This window comes from Sminthopsis crassicaudata, chromosome 1 (assembly GCF_048593235.1).
Source record: "Sminthopsis crassicaudata isolate SCR6 chromosome 1, ASM4859323v1, whole genome shotgun sequence".
NCBI classification, from domain to species: Eukaryota; Metazoa; Chordata; class Mammalia; order Dasyuromorphia; family Dasyuridae; genus Sminthopsis; species Sminthopsis crassicaudata.
Window position 1 is genome coordinate 172,808,714 of NC_133617.1, and position 17,490 is coordinate 172,826,203.

Below are 17,490 nucleotides of genomic sequence, written 5' to 3' on the forward strand. Positions count from 1 at the left end.
CAAACCTAATCCTCCACCTCTACAAGGGAAGGAAGGCTTGGGCACTATGATTTTATAACAGCTTTTGTTGTTTAGTCCTTTCCATTTACATTTTTGTAGTTACTGTATATACTATTTTCTTAGTTTTACTTATTTCACCTTCCAAAAATTCATACAAATCTTCCCATGATTTTCTGAATTCTTTATATTCATGATTTCTTATGGTACAATCATATTCTATTACATTTATGTTCTACAATTTGACGTTCACTAATAGATAAGCTTCTACCATGTTTTCTCTGCTTTATGCTTCTATAAATATTTGGGTAAGTATGGGTCCATTCCTTCTGTCCTTGGCTTTTTGGGTCATATCTCTAGTACAGTTGTTAGGATATTTGGGTCAAATTGTATAGACATTTTAGCTACTTTCTTGGCATAATTCCAAACAGCTTTCCAGAATAGTTGGAACAATTTCACAACCACAACAGGAATGTATAGGTGTTCCTTTCTTTCCATGGCCCTCCAACACAGATTATTCCTATCTTTTGTCATCTTTGCTAAATTGCTAAGCCCTCAGGGGGTATTTTGATTTTGATTTTTCTTACTAGTAATGTGTTTCTTAATATACTGCTATGCTATTTCATCAAATGCCTTTGCTCTGAATTATTTTTACCTTTCTGTCTGAATAAAAAAATATTTTGGTGGATATTCAAGAGCTATTTTTAAAACTGATATGGACCCATGTGGAAGTTAGGATACCTTTTCTAGAGGGCTTGTGGGACCTAGGAGCTATATATCTTTTCCTTGCAAATTTTTTTGTGTGGAGTTTTTGGATAAGTAAATTACAAAACATCTGGAGAGAAAAAGAAAGTGGATAGGTTTTACAAAATAGTTTATAAACATGGCACAAAGGTACGCTATAGTAATGGGACTTCAATTACCTAACCATCAAAGTACAGTGGTCCTCACACTTTTTAAATAGGGGACCAGTTCACTGTCCTTCAGACTGTTGGAGGGCCTGACTATAGTAAAAACAAAAACTCACACTCTGTCTCCACCCCTCAGCCCATTTGCCATAACCCAGTGGGCCACAGGCCCATGGGCTGTAGTTTGAGAACCCCTGATATTCTAAGATTTCTCTCGCCCTCTGTTTCTCCTCCCTTTTCCTTCCCCCTTTCTTGCTCCTAGTCCCCTTTATTCACTTTCCCTCCCCCCAAATGCAGAGAGGCTAATAATTTCTTGATTTGTCTTAATTATAATTCCATCCTTCACAAGGTAAAAGAAGCCAACAGAAGGAAATTCTATTCTGGATCCAACACATTAACAAAAGAGTGGAAAGGATAGGAACTTTGGAATTAAGTACTCATTCTACCTTGGAATTTGTAATAGAAGAAGAAATGAAAGTAGCTCATAGTCTGAAGAGTCCCCCCTGGTTTGGAGGGACACTATACACACACATATTTTTTAGGGTTCTGAGGGAGTAGAAAAAGGACCTTGGACTGAAATTTCATAGGAGAAGTCAGCACAGTGGAATGACAATTTCTTAAGGATGAAATACAAGAAAACCACAAATGATATACAGGAAATTCACAAATATATCTTAAAAATATATGCATACATGACATAACATACATATTTTATTACAAAAATAAAAGGATAGCTAACAGGAGGAATCCAAAAGTTATTAATAGATATAAGAATGCAAAAGCTCACAAAGATCTGAGGCTGATAAAAATATACATAAAAAAGTTGTATTAGGACAAAAAGGGACAAGATCAATTGCTCAGAAGAGCTCAACTGCTCAACTTTTATTGTGTATTTTTTATCTCTGCCAAGAAAAGTAGTATTTGGATCGGGGGGAGGGAGTGGAGGGAGGGAGGGGATAATTTGGAAAAATGAATTAAAAAAAAAAGTAGTATTTGGGCCAAATGGGAAAAAAAATGGCTAATAGTGAATTGATAACTTAGTTTGATACCAGATGCAGATAAAAAATATCTAGCATACTAAAAATGACAAATATAATTCCTGAATGACTATCAGTAATACTGAAAATATTGGGAAGAAAGAGATAAATACTACAGAGAGAGGTACTAAAATACTAATGAGAGCGGTTCTACAGGATTAGAGTAGGGCAATACTAAAAAGTGGGACGAATTATATAAACTATAGGCTAGGAAGAAATTCTGGTTTCTGGTAAGATTCTGAAATGTATTATAGAAATGATTACTGAATATCCAGAAAAGGAAGCAGTGTCACAAAGAGCCACCTTGATTTAATCAAGAAAAAGCATTCCAGAATAACTATAACTATAACTATAACTATAACTATAACTATATATATATATACATATATATATATATACATATATATGTATATATAGCTATTCCTAGGGTTTCTAAACAGGAAGATCAGAAAGTAGTTTTAGATAGAATAAATCTAAATTTCAGAAAAGTATTTGATAAAATTTCTCATGCTATTCTCATAGAAAAGATGGAGAGAAGTATATTAGGCGATAGTCTAGTTTGGTATGAGAATTGTTTGTTTCTCCTAAAAAGGGGACAGAAAATGCAAAATGCTTGCAGATGAAGCATCAAAGAGATATATGAACTGAAATTCAGTTCAAAAGGCTCTTTTGGAAGAGTTAAAAAATCAAATCTAAAAAGAGTGATAGAAGAAAAATGGGGAAAAATAAGAGCAATGCACAAAAGCTACGAAAACAGAAAAGGAAGCATAGAAAGTGACTGAAGAAAACAATTCTTTAAAAAAATAAAGAGTACCGGGCACTATCAAAAACTATGAAAGTAGTAGAAGTTATAAGCCTTGTCCTACAATCTCTACTATCATAACTGATAAACAGGCACAATATTTTCACACATATTTAAAGAATATATCAAGATTGATACCCTAAAATGTATGGCTTGTTATTTCCAAATCTCACTAATTTCCTGTTGTTAAAAGATAAGAAAACCCTCAAACCATTGGCATTAGTATTATCTCTGTCACACAGAAAAAAAAAATTTACTTTCAGAGAATTTTGTATTTCAGGTTTGATATGTATGTAATATTTAATATTGTCAAGACAATGATAGGGTTTGGACTAATGATTTCATCGAATAGTGATAAAGCAAACTCTACTAATACAAGTTTAGCACTTTGCAATTCACAATTACTTAGAGCAACTGTGTGAAACATATGAACCAGATTAAAATGCAATTGGGAAATATTTGTAAAAATAAATGAAAATGTAAAACTTATTACTGACATTTCTAAGTTGGTTTAGTGGCCCTGGTCTAAAGCCAAAAGGTATTAAATGAGCTGCCCACGTTCAAGTTTTCTTCTCAGAAATACTTTAGCTGCATCTTATAAGTTTTGGTATTTGACTTATTATTGTCATCCCCTCTCCCTTTTTCTTCTAAACTCTCTGTAATCTAGTTTCCAACCTCAAAGCAAAAGTTATCATTGACCTCTTAATTACCAAATCTGATGGCCTTTTCTGAGGACCATAAATTTGGAGCTGGAAGGGATGTGATGTGTCGGACATTTTATAGACCAAGAAAAAATTACTAAAAGTAAATATTTGAGGCAGGATTCAAACTTAGTTTTTCCTGACTCCAAGTACAGCATTCATGCTGCTACCCAGCTGCTTCAAAACATGAAAGAATAGATGATTATACTATTATAGGTTTAAAGTTGGAAGAAAACCATTAAATCCAGTATTTCCATATTACCAGATGTAGAAATGGAGAGAGAGAATATAATTCACCTTCTCAAAGTCACTCAGCAGTACAATTTCAACTCAGCTAATCTGACTAAAACCAGGACTCTGTTCACTGTCCCATGCTGCCACCTTCTCATTTTAAATATTCCCCCATGTGGAATGATTGTCCTGTTTTTCTGCATAATTTTAGTCTCCTTTGCTTGATCATCACTTATGTCATATCTACTCACTGCAGGGGCCCATTTTTCACTTTGTATCTTCACTAGTTTTCATGGGTTCAATTATCTCTATAGAAATTATTGCAGATCTGTATCTCCAGCGCTAATCTCTCTCTGGATCCTAGGCCAACATCACCAACATCACCAACTGCTTTGGGGTATTTCAAGCTAGATGTTCCACAGGCACTTCAAATTCAATGTGATCCAAACAAACACAGGTTATCTTTCCCCCCAAATGCAGCTCTCCCCCAAACTTTTCTATAAGAACTGAGGGCATCACCAATCTTCTAGACATTTAGGTTCACAAACCCCATGCCATTCTTCACTCTATATATCCAATCTGTTGACAAATTTTGTAATTTCTATTTCCAAGAAACTAACCCATCTGACCACATGACTCACAAAGTCATAATACACATTAAGGCCGAATTCAGTCCTTAGTTATCTATTCCCTGAGACATTTGTATTAGCCTCCTAATTAGTCTATTTCCAGTGTCTCCCTAATGAAATCCATCTTTCACATGGCCACCAAAATGATTTTCCTACAGCATTGATCTGATCATGGTGTCTTCCTACTCCACAAACTCATGGGGCTCCCTATGACAAGCTAAGATCAAATATTAACTACTTTGGTTAGCATTTAATGCTCTTCTCAATCTGCCTGCTTATTACCATTCCAATATTCTAATATACTACATTTTCCAGACATACTGGCCTTCTTATTCTTCACACTGTGTGGGACACAGAGACCCTAACCCAAGTTGACTACTCAGAGATCTCTCAAAGTGAAGGTAGAAAGTTTTTATTAGAATCTTGGGAGAAGCAGGCAATCCTTGCTCCTGATAAATCCAGAATGAAGAGAGCCAGATTACAGAAAGGAGAGTGTGATTAAATAAACAAGCACTGTCCAACCCTTCCCAAAAATCCCTTTATGGGAAACTTTTTTAGTGTAGATTGGCTCTTGTGGTTACTTTTCCTTTATATGGCAGGTGGGGTGATAATGGGCTGATTAGAGATGAGGTAACTACATAAAAAGTTTTGTTTCTTCAAGATTACATGATTTCTAAGAAAGCAAAACTGAGGCCTAAAGTTTCTCCTACTTTAGCACACAGTTTCTGAGAAACCACATTGCTTGCCCCACACAATATGGAACACATCTTCCATTTTTGTGCCTTTGCACCAGACAGACTCCATGTTTGGAATATTTCCTTTCCAATCTGTGTTTTAGGGAATTTCTGATTTTCTTCAAAAGTCAACTCAAATGCCTTTCCTACATCTGTTTTTTCCTGGGGCCCCACTCTAATACTTTCCCCTCCAAGATTACTTACTGTCTTCCTGGTATATGCTTTGGATTTATCTACATGTGATAAGGTTTAGATTTAGAGAATCAAAATGAGATTAGGGCTTCTGGTGGTCAGGGAATTAAATGATAAGGTCTAGTGTCAGGTTCAAGGTTCAGGGAACCAAATGGAGAGGTTTGGCTCCCCTGCAACCCCTTGGGATTCGGTGCAAAGATAGGGTGTTTTGGGGACTCCCTTCTGGAGGCACAGAGCTTCTCTGTAAAGGAATTTACAGACCCAAAAACCTAGATTGATAAAAGAGGTTTATTATGGGGATTGGAAGTAAGGTTAGAAATCCTGACAGAGAGGCATGAAGTCTGGTTAAGGGAATAGGAGAGGATAAAGAGAGGGTAGCACTGGAAAGGAATATTCCAGTGGACAGATCTATGGAAAATGGAGTTTTGCACTGAGAATGCAGTTCTCAGTAGACAGAAAGTCTTAGAAACAAAGGGAGCCACCATCGTCCATCTGCAAAGACTTTAGTTGATGGAAGCTTATTATATTGGGTGTCTTAGTGGGGGTTGGGACAGCCCAAGCCAATCAGAACCAGTGGGGACTGGGACAACCCCCAATCTCCTATTAGAATTCAAAGGGATCCTTTTTGACCAGGATTTATAATTGAATAAAATGCTCTGGCATCCTGGAAAGACAACTTGTCTGGGGAGGCTATCCCTCAGCCAGAAGGGAGTGAGAATCTGAAAGGAATCACAGAGCAATAGGAAATAACAGTTTCTTAAAGGGACCACAACCCACTTCACATGTATATACTTATGTTCTCTACTCTCCCCTCATTCCATTAGAATGTAAGCTTTTTGAATTCCCAGTACCTAATTTTCACATCTATTAAATATTAACTAAACACCTATTGATTCATCAAACTAGAATCAACCAGTCAGTAAACATTTGCTAAATACTTCTTAAGTGCTAGACATAGAGCATGTTAGGCTTAGGTATAGAAAAAGAGGCAAAAGAGTCTCTCCACTCAAGGAATTTGTAATCTAGTGGGGAAGACACATAAAAACAAATGTAGACAAAGAGAAAAGGGACCAGAATTAAGAGAGGGTTAGAAAAGACTTCTAGTTAAAGATAGGATTTTAGTTGGGACTTAAAAGGAAGACAAGAGGCAAGCAGGCAAAACAGTGGAGGAAGTATACCAGGCATGGGGGACAAGCAGAAAAATGCCTGAAGCTGAGAGATGAAATGTTTTGGACATGGAAGAACCAGGATGTTAGCATCATAGGATTGAGGATCAGGCTTCATAAGTGGCTATGTCAATGAAAACCTGAACAATTTAACAGGAATGACCATAAGCCAGCCCCCTGGATGGCATATACCAATGAAATAGCCTCTTATTGCTCCAAACTTTTCACTATTAATCTGTCTAAAATACCACCACCAAGAGATTCATTGAGGTCAATAAGCTTTCTCTTTAAAATCTAAGTGTCCCAGAAAGTATCAAAAGGTACAAGAAAGCATCCCTACTTCATTTTGTTTTTGTAAAGGCAGGTAGGTGGCACCATAGGTAGTCGGATCTAGAGTCAGGGAGACCCCTCCACCTGAATTCAAATCTGGCCTTGGACATTTTTAAATGTGAAACCCCAGGCCTATCACTTCACTCTGTTTGTTTCTGCATCTTTCTTTGCCAAGAAAACCTCGATTGGGGTCACAAGGAGTGAGACAACTCAGGATGTATTTAATTCCATCCCTGCCTTCTTGATACTTGACAAAGACCAGGTAGGCTGTGGGAAGAGATACACTAATGGAAGAAGGACAAAGAAGCAGAGAAGAGGCATCTGTGGAACATGGCTCATGGATTGTGGAAAGAGCTGATTAGGGTGCAGTGGGAGGGCAGGAAAGACAGGAGGTCTACAAGACCCAGGTTCCCTGCTTGAGTATCAGGATGGGGCTATAGACAAGTCAGAAAAGGAAGGTGACATTCTGTTCTTACTCCCTCCCTTCTCTACAGACGGTCTCTCAGAAATCCTTTGGTCCTGTGGTCCTGTGGCCTCTATGCCCTGATTAAGCAACCACCTTTCCCCCAGGAATCTCCTTCCTCAAGGCCCCCCTGTCCCAGCATGGTCGGCCTTTACATCCAACTTTCTCTGGATTCAAAACAGGCCCTCATCAGATAACTTCACTACCTTCTTTCTCTCACTTTGCCCATTAATAGGCAAACTCTTTGAAGGCAGCTACCTCTTGTATTTTATCCCCAAACTTTAGCACATTGCCTGACACATAGAAAACAGTTAATAAATGTTTTTTTCCCTCTTTGCTTCCTTTCTTCTTCCCCAATCTTTCAATCATATGGTTTTAGATACCCTGGAGAATCCTAAGTTCAGTTATATTTATTGCTTCAGTTACATAACGAATTAACTTGATTTTTTTATGGGTCATTCTGGGAGTCACAATTTATAGCACAGTTTCTACAGGAAAATATATTTGGAGTTCCAAACAATTGATTTAAAAATTAGCTTTTGGAATATAAACCATTAGTAAGTTAAGGATGGCCTATAATAAAGCATTTCAGTTTTTCTTCTCCAGTCTCACCAGGAAAAAAAAAAAAAAAGGATTCCATTCATTAATCATAATCACAATCAAAATGTTTTCAAGTAAGTGTACAATTCATTGAGATTTAGACTATCTTTAGAGATAGAGTAAATTTAAATCCTAGATCCCAAGCAAATATTTCTGAAAGCGCTTTTTCTGCATCAGAGATATGCTGGTGAATCAGATTAAAATGTAATTGATAACTATTTAACAAAACATCTAAAAATAAAAGAGAACACGGATAATGTGAAATATGTTTAATTATAATTATATTATACATTTAATTATAAGATCTACCTTCCTGTTTTACCTAAGTAAAGTGAATTCTACAAGTTAATATTTTCATTTTTTATATACTGTTGTAAAATTTAGTAAAAGCTACATATGTAAAAATAAGCATAATCTTTAAGAAATTTAACCATATACACATATCCATAATCTTTAGCAAATATAACCAGAAACGTATTTATGGCCCAAATGGCATTTTTTAAAAAATCAGCCAACTAATATTTATTGAATTCCTCCCTTAGTTCACATTTTTAAACATTTTTTCCCCTTTGGAGCATCCATTGTAGTCCATACATAATATACTGCATATATATATATACATATATATATATACACACACACTTATAGATTCTCATTCCTATATGTATATACATATACAGAAACACATTTATATAGGATATATCCTTTCTTATGCACAATAAATTATATATGTATTTAACAAAATCCAATAAACATGCAAATATATATCCTTTCTTCTTTCCTTCAACTCCATTTTCTTCCTGTTCTACTTGTGTTAGATGACCTAAAAGAGAAATTGTGTTAGAAACCTAAGCCTTATTTTTAGGTCCATGCTGCTAATCTATTTACATAAGATTAAAGAAAGATTAACACAATGTACACTTAGAGGACAAAAAAGCTTAATTTATACGTCAATCATCTCTTAGATAGATTAAAATTTTCAGCTTTTGATTTGACTTGATTTATCAACCATCCTATAATGCCATGAGGAAAGTTTCAAAAAGAGTTTTTAAAATGTCAGTGTTTTTGAAAAGAAAATTATCAGAAATATTTATCTACTTATGTAATAAAGAAAATAAATTTGTACATATGGAAAAAAGGCATAATAAAAAAAATCCCAAATATTTAAAATATTCTTTCCAGTGCTCTGTCAGCTACAATATACCAATTTTAAAAAATCCATTACTGAAAATAAGTAGTTCAAATAAGAAAAACTGATTTCTTTTCTAAATAACCCCCCCAAATCTAATAAAGTTGTTAAACACTCTTTTCTGAGATTGACTTTCAGCTAGGGGAATAGGCAGCCACAAAAAAATAAACACTGTAAGGCTTTGAGAAGACATTCCTTGTTTTCTCCCACATTTTATATGTGTCTATGTCCCCGTGAGCATATGAGCACACTTGTATATACAAACACATTCTCAGAGTTTAAAGGAATTTTAGAGGCCATATAATTCTAGCTCAGCCCATACCTGAAAAAAATTATCTAACAATTGGTCATTGGGCCTTTGAACACCTCAAATAAGAGGGAATCCACTACTATTGCCTCTAAAGGTGGCTTATTCCATTTCTGGATCATTCAAATTCTTATTAAGTTTTTTCCTTACATAATGTTTAAATTTATTTTTCAGCTTCCACCCATTATACCTAGTTATTACCTCCCAGGCAAAGCAAAACAATTCTGAATTCTTTTTTTTTTTCTTTTTTAAGACAGTCTTTCAAATACTTAATTAAAGCTTAAACATTCCCTATTCCTTCAACCAGTCTTCATCTATCACAAGTGTTATGAGCATTCCCCATCACAATTCCCTTTTTGAAAGTTGCCTTCATTTCTTATCAGCATTCTTTCTAAACCATGACACATAGAATTGAATACAATACTTCATAGGTAGTCACACAGGACAAAGCACACCCTCAGACCTGAACACAGTGACTCTCTTAATATAGCTGACATTAACTTTCAGGATAGTAATATTCCACTGTTGACTTATATTAAGCTTGCAATATATTAAAAACGCCCTAGTGCTTTTAAATTTTCTTTTAAATTTTTTGATGGTGAATTTAATGTTCATTAACAAATATTTCAACATATAGAACAAGGAAGAGGTTTATACAATAAAATGTGAATTTCCATTAGGGTCAATATTTAACTAAATAAATAGTAATATTATATATGTGCATTAACAAAGTAATAACATAGTTGCTCTACTTGTATCTTCTTTCTCACTTTTTTTTGTATTATTTTAAAATATTTTAGGATGCTTATTTTTTCATGTCTATTACTACCCACAGTAAACCTATATTTATAGCACAAATACACATATATAACACAAGAAATTCTCTCAAATAACAAATATGCAGCGTTAAGCAAAATTAACAAGTTGGTCACTAACAAATATTGTTTTGATAAACGACTATTTGGCTATGTCTTCCTGCATCTTATAATTCTGAAGTTGATTTCTATAACTCAAGAGCAAGAATTATTTAATTCTACTAGATTTATTCTTTGGTTTGTTCAATGTGTTGCTATGGCCAAAGAAATCATCACTAAATAGGCAGCCTACTTGTGATGAGCCTCTTCATAAGTTCTCCAAGGCCTTCCAAAATGGTTGACCCTGCTAAATGTGTTTAGCTAACATAACCTTGGAGAGCCCTAGCTCACCTCCATATTACTTATAAGGCATCAAAATATGAACTTGTGGAGAAAAATAGAAAAGAACCCACAGTCCCTTGAATGTCATTTTCTTCTGTAATATAACAGTAGAAAGATGGATAAGAGTACTAAGAGCTGAACAGTTTTTAAAGTCTGTTTATAATTTAAACTTGTCTACTGGTTTTCTAATTAATTCCTTGCTTAATGTCCAAAGAGTGAACATAATGCTGGAGGAGTAGAATCAGCATTCTTGCTGGAAACTAGACAGGAAGAAAAAAAGAAGTTGCAGCTAAATAAGACCTCACAAGTACTCCTTGAAAAGCAAAGATTTGTAAAAATTGGTTTGTCATAACCCTAAAGTAAGTAGAAGCATTTCATGAGTCATTTTGGTTATCTCTTAATAAAAAGTTCATTTCAAGTATTTACAAAAAGATCACTATGAAAATAATTGGTTGTCAAAAAAGAAAAGATCAAAGTGGAGCAATTATTATAAAAAACTTAATTTGTCAATCAAAATTATTTTAATATGTGCTTTGATGCTCAGTGACTTCAGTGAAAAAAAGGGAATTATATAAGTATGGTGAAAAGTAAGTGGGAAAGCTCAACTCAGGAAGACAGAATAAAAGATGCCAAAGAGAAAGGAACCTCAGGCCTTTATATGATGAATACTTTTTTTTTTTTAAAGAAAAGAATCAGTGGCACTGAAAATGGCAAACACTAAATAATTACAAAAATAAAACTGATGGTGTTTTAAAAGATGAGAAAAAACTAATTATTGATGAGTAGGCCCTAAATCATTTATATATAATCAGATCATTGACTTGTTAGAACAAGTATCAGAATTAGTCAAAACAAAACAAAACAAAAAACCACAAACTGAATGATAAAAAGAAACACAAAAAGGAAACAACTTAATCCTAATGTATAGAAACAAGAAATTGATAATGAAAATAGTGAAAAGCAGAAATGATATTAAGACTATTATGTTGTTATGCAATTACTATAAATTTAATATAAATTGTAGGCCAAAATTCTATCAGTATAAGTCAATCAATATAACAAAGACCACCAAAGAAGCCTAAAAATCACCAAGCCAGTAAATACTTGACTTATATGCCAAACGAAAAAAGATGGTGGCCAAAGCCAACACTAGTTTATAATAACAACTTGCTTGTAAAATATTACAAAGAAGAATTGTGAATCATTATGATTAATATTACTTTATAAGAAAAAAACAATGGAGCGTGGGAAAATTAGTTTAAAGAAAGCTTGACAAGAGATCAAAGTTCAAATAAACAAAATTGTACCAGAGGCATTTAAGGATGAAAATAGAAAAAAAAAGAGTAAGAAACAAAATAGGACTTAAACAAATTTTTTTAAAAATTTATTACAAATGTTTTCACCAATAAGGACAACAGAGCTGCCACATTTAGTTTTTAGTATCACCATTCCAGATGTGCATGTAGAAGAGGTGAAAACAGCACTAAAGAAAACAAAGATTTGAAATGGACTAGGTTTACACTTATGATATCTGTACTTTTGAAGAAAACTTTAGAATTATGTCAAGAAACACAATCAAGCTCAGTTGAAAGTAATAATTCAATTCTCTTCCTTTTTTTTTTTTTGGAAATTATAACAATAGTCACCCTTTTCTAGTTGTCTTACCTTTTAAAATGTCATTGAAATATTTTGTTTTTAAATTGTTTAGATTTTCCCTATATTTATTTTATCTTCTCCTTTCTCTGAGTCATTCCTTTTAAAATCCCTTATTTTTTTTCTTAGAGGGAAAAAAATCAATCAAACCAATCAACACACCAAAAAAAAAAAAAAAAAAAAAAAAAGATGTTATATGCAATGCAATGATCCACATCCATGGACCTTCCACTTCCACAAAGGAAGATTCTTTCTTCCTGAACTTTCAGTATTATATAATGGCTCAGCAATCACATCTGCAAGTTATTTCAGTATCCTAAGACAGAGATCATCTCAGTCAGATGACTTGAATTCTTCAAGAACAGTTATTTGAGTATCTCACACCCATTAGCCATTTTGTTTTTTGTTCTTTACACTCCAAAGATCTTGGTAGAGAAAACAAATGCAAAATAGGAGTTGAGATCTCATCTACTTTCTTTTGTTCATAAATCATCACTGTCATCTCAAAGAGAGGGCCTATACTTTATAGATAGATTAGATAAGATAGATAGATAGATAGATAGATAGATAGATAGAGATATATCTGGGAGATGGTAAGGCAGATCAAGTGATTTCATCCCTAAAAGGGACTGCCCAAGAGGAAATTCCCTCACCACGGGAGATCATCCCCTACCTTCTGTCACTTACAGGCTTAAAGAAATGCCTGGGGTCACTGATAATCTGTGACTGCCCAAAGTGACTCCAGCCAGTTTGTGAGGGATGAGTCTTGAACCCAAATCTGCCTGACTCCTAAGTTGATTCTCTATTTAATGTGTCTGGGCTGAATCTTAATATATAGAAATATTGTTTTAAAAAAGTTTTCATTAGTACCTTTTTTCTTTTTATATAATCATATTTCCCTGTCAATATCCCTTTCCTTCCTCTTCCTCTATGATTAATCTGTGATTTGTGATTAAGTGCTATATAAAATTTAGCTATTATTATTTCATTAATATAAAGAATTTCTAATATGGGAATTCCATCAATGGAACTGTCCAGCTTAATTGTACCTTACAATCTTAAAGGGTTACTTAAGACCCTGAGAAGATAATTTGTGCATAGTTATACAGTTCATATGTATCAGAGAATAGTTATGTGTCAGACAATACTTGTACCTTGCTCTTTCTGGCTCCAAGACTGCCCTTCTATCCACTATGCTACAATTTGTGTCCAAAAATATACTAATACTTACACAATACATATATATGTATATATACATATACAATTGTGTATAGATAAATATACATACTCATAAACACATATGTTCATTTGAATATACATGATATATATGTAAACATAGTTATCTACAAATATATACACACCAAAAATGCAAATAGATATGTAATTATGTTGATTAGCTCTCTCCAACACTATAGCTGACAATCTATCAATACCTGCTTATCCTTTCAATTTGTGCCCATGCCAATCTTTTAAGTTAAATATAAGGCCTCTGATTTTTCTTGATAACCTGAATATATCTAGAGAGTACTATGGCTACTCATTAGTCATTCGATCATATATATCCAATCTATTTTCGCTTTTTTAATATACCATTTCTTCATACTATCTTTAAGATCTATTTTTAAAGTTATTCATAGTTTATATGTTGCAGTCTCTTCATATCCTAACATTTTTTTCCATTGCCCCCTGTGTAATATTCATTTAAAATTTTTCAGAAAACAAAGAGAATGATATCAAAAGGTGGCTCTTTGTTTTCACGTAAAGTATGGGGTCATTAAAGGGCCTTTGCAATTTCCAAAACGTCCTTTTCCTCTTGCTCAGCATTGGGCCCCCTCAATCCATTTGTACCATTTGTTTCCAGATATATAAACTGATGGACAAGGTCTATAGGTTCTCCATACAAATATATGTCATAAATTATATATCTTCTGTGATTTATGTCTTGAAGCTGAAGTTTATGATCATACACACACACACACACACACACACACACACATATACACATGGATATTACCTACACATGATCAAATATACGTGTTTATACATATGCACACATGATGTAACATATTGCATATATTTACACACACAAAGGACACACGTCTTGAAATCATTAAGATTTGTACTTAAAGACCAGGTTCTGAGACATAACCAAGTATGTGACCCTGGTGAGTCATTCCTCTTGGTGGCTCAAGTGTTGTGATTCCTGATTCACTGTTCTCCTGAAATATTGCTGTCTCTCTTAATAATAAACTAGATTGTTGTTTTATTGGCTCCAGACAGGACAGGTTAGGTAATTTCTACCCAAGCATGATTCTAGGTCAGGGAACTTGGAAGATGTTTAAACTATAATTCATGGAAAGTATCCTTTTCATTTCTGAGGAAATGGAAAGTACAAAACAATATTAAAATATTTTATTTTGAGTGATTGTATTGGAAGATGGGGAAAGATGACAGAAGAAAGGAAGAAAAGGATATCTATAAGAGATCACACCAATATTGAGATTTTTCTGGGGGAAGGGACATAATGAACATTAAATTTATTAGCAACAATGCACATTTCTATAGAGCTGTAAAGTAAAAAAAAAACAACACTTTCCTTATAGCAATACTTTGAAGTAGGCAGCACAGACATTGTTATCCCCATTTTAGAGATGAAGAAAGTGAAGTTCAGCAACTGGATGTGTAACAGTAGAGAGAATAGCAGATTATAATCACAGTTAACAGAATTTCAGATCTGGACCCTTTCATATGGTAGAGGGACAAGAGATTTGTTTTGTTTTGTTTTGTTTTCACCCAAGAGTTCTCTAAATGGATGAAACTACAAGTTCCAACCACAAAAGAAATGTTATGTACATGCACACATTTACATATAGAATCATTTATGTATGTATGTATATATATATATATACATGGCTATATACAACCTATGCATATACATAATACATTCTGCCCTCCCCCCCAAAAAAACATTTTATAATGTGTGCTCATGATTCTCTTTGGTATAGAGATAGAGAGATATTCTCTGTTTGTCCAGACTTGAAGTACAGTTAACAGGAGAAAAATCTTTTCATTCCACAACTAGAGACATAGTTTAAAATAGGAAAATTCCTTACAGATTGACCTCATAGAACCCCCTCAATTTGGAGCTGTTAAATTAGTATCAAGTCCAAACCTCTATTTGTAGATGAGAATACAGATTTAGTCATTATTCCGAAGTCACAGAGGAAGTATACATCAAATTTCTACTGTGGTACAAAATGACTGATGATACTTTTCTGAGGAAGATTTTAATAAAGAGGAGAGAATATTAGCCAACTTAGGGGTGGGGGTAAAAGGAAGGAGGCAAAACTACAAGGACAGGTAAGTAGTATGTATGGAAGATAAAAAGTAAGAAACCTTTTTTCTGTATGCATCCTGTTATGTCCAAAGGCCAACTCCGAACTTTTTGTTTTTCTTTATAAGGAGTTTGGCATCATCGAAAAGAATAGTTGATTTTAACACAGGACTTGGGGGCAGTGTCTTTCCTCAAATTAAGTTTTTCTTTTAAATAACAAAATTTAAAAAAATCTTCAGTTTATCAATTAAGAATTTGATATAACTACTAAACCAACTTTCCAGGAATTTGAGATTTCTAATCCCACTCCTAAATTCCCAGATTTCTAGTTTCATTAAAATAAATTATTGTACCCTCCGTCAATCAAGGCTTTGCTACCTTGAAGCATTTTCCGGCACCCAGAATTATCATTAAGCTGAGAGAAAATCGTATTACAGAAAGGAGACTTTATGCTTATTAGGTCCTTCAGGAGTTATCCGCACATGCAGCCTCAATACCCAGGGGACGGGGGTGGGTGTGGAAAGGGGGGAAGTAGGGAGGTCCAAGCAGCCTCGCAAGAAGGAGACACAAAAGCAAAGTCTTCTCATTCAAAAGTCTTACAACTTAAGGATCATGCTATCAACTGGGTTGCATCCGAGTACGATACTATTATGTATTCTGTGCAAAGATAATTGAGTCCATCTCTCTCTCTCGTTTTGTCTTTCCCTTTCTAATGAATATCGCATCAAACTTGGGTCCCCAAATGATCCCCTATTCAGTGAAGTATTTTCAGCAGAAGTCCAAGCAGGGACGGGAGAGCGCATCCTCCCGAGGCCGGAGAACCGGGACTCCTCGAACCCTGACACCTCATCCCACATCCCGCAGGTGTCTGCTTCCAGCTTCCCGAGGAAGAAGAGTCCTTTACACACCCCTTTCTCAGTCACTACCTCCTCCCAGCACCCCGACACAGACCCCGACCCTCCCCTCACCCCGCCAGACCCCCAATCCACACATCTCCCCTCCCTCTACCCTCCTCCCCGAAACCCCATTCAAAGCAACCCCCCCTCACCGATGTCTGGGCCCCGGCTCACGGCGGCGGCGGTTGGCCGTGGTCGGGCAGGGGGCCGGGGGGGCATCCCGGGCCGGGCCGGGCCGGGCAGGGCCAGCTGGACTGGACTGAGAAGGGCGGGAGGGCGGCGAGGCCCGGCGGCCCTCTCAGGTTTACCTGCCGGCGCCGCCCGCTTACCTCGCTCACTCCCTTGTGAAGCCCCTGCGCCGTGTATATTTCGTCTCCTTGGAAACCACGGGGCGCGAGATCACACCCTTGCTCTCAGTCCGAGACCAGAGGGGGAGGGGTTCAGGTGAAAGGGGCAGGGCTTCCGGAGCGGAAACGCACTCCGCCATCTTGGTTCGAGTTCTAGGTGGTACAGGTTGGAGGCGTGGCTCCTCCTGTTCTCCATCAGAACAGTTTCTCCTAGTGCCTTGTGTTGGCTCTGGAGGGAGTGAAGGGAAGAGATCTAGATCACTTGAGCACTACGGGATTGCACGTATATTTGAGTCCCGAAGCTGAAATCCATCCCCATTCAGAGAGTCCAGTGCAATCTAACAAACATTTATTAACCCAGAGGGAACCATCCTTCTCAGAATCCACATAAACCAATATTGCTTCTGTAAAAATTCGTGGGACCCTTAATCAGACTGACAAACGCTGCGCTGTGCATTTTCCTATTTCCCCAGAACATACAATAGAATGCTTTCCACGTGTTAGGTGTTCAACAATTTATTGACGAAACTTGGTGAATCAATGAATTTGTCATTTAATAGTTTTCCAGTCATAATCAGAGCTTCTGTTGGAAAGAAAGCCTTTCTTTCTGGAGGAAGGTACATATTCCTATCATGCAGGATTTTCCCCCCCTCTCATACTAATCCAATCCTAATCTTGCTACAACTGTGTGCTTTCTGTTCATTTTGAAGGAAAAAAACCCTTAAATTCTGTACTCTTAAAATCTGTCAAACAATTAAACTTCAAAGAAAAAAAAGTT

The 17,490-nt window shown here is 35.5% G+C and overlaps 1 protein-coding gene across 12 annotated transcripts in view; it reads right to left on the reverse strand.

Annotated features, from left to right (window-relative positions):
* Positions 1-16,850, reverse strand: part of MAK (male germ cell associated kinase) — an 87,638-nt gene extending 70,788 nt beyond the window's left edge. For 3 of the 12 annotated variants that reach the window (XR_012482824.1, XM_074271481.1, XM_074271471.1), the window contains exon 1: positions 16,518-16,789. The gene's annotated coding sequence lies outside the window, so the exon portion shown is untranslated. Of the gene's footprint in view, positions 1-16,517 lie in introns of all 12 variants that reach the window. The other 9 variants (XR_012482825.1, XM_074271504.1, XM_074271462.1 and 6 more) reach the window with 6 other exon arrangements.
* Between the last annotated feature and the right edge of the window lie 640 nt (positions 16,851-17,490).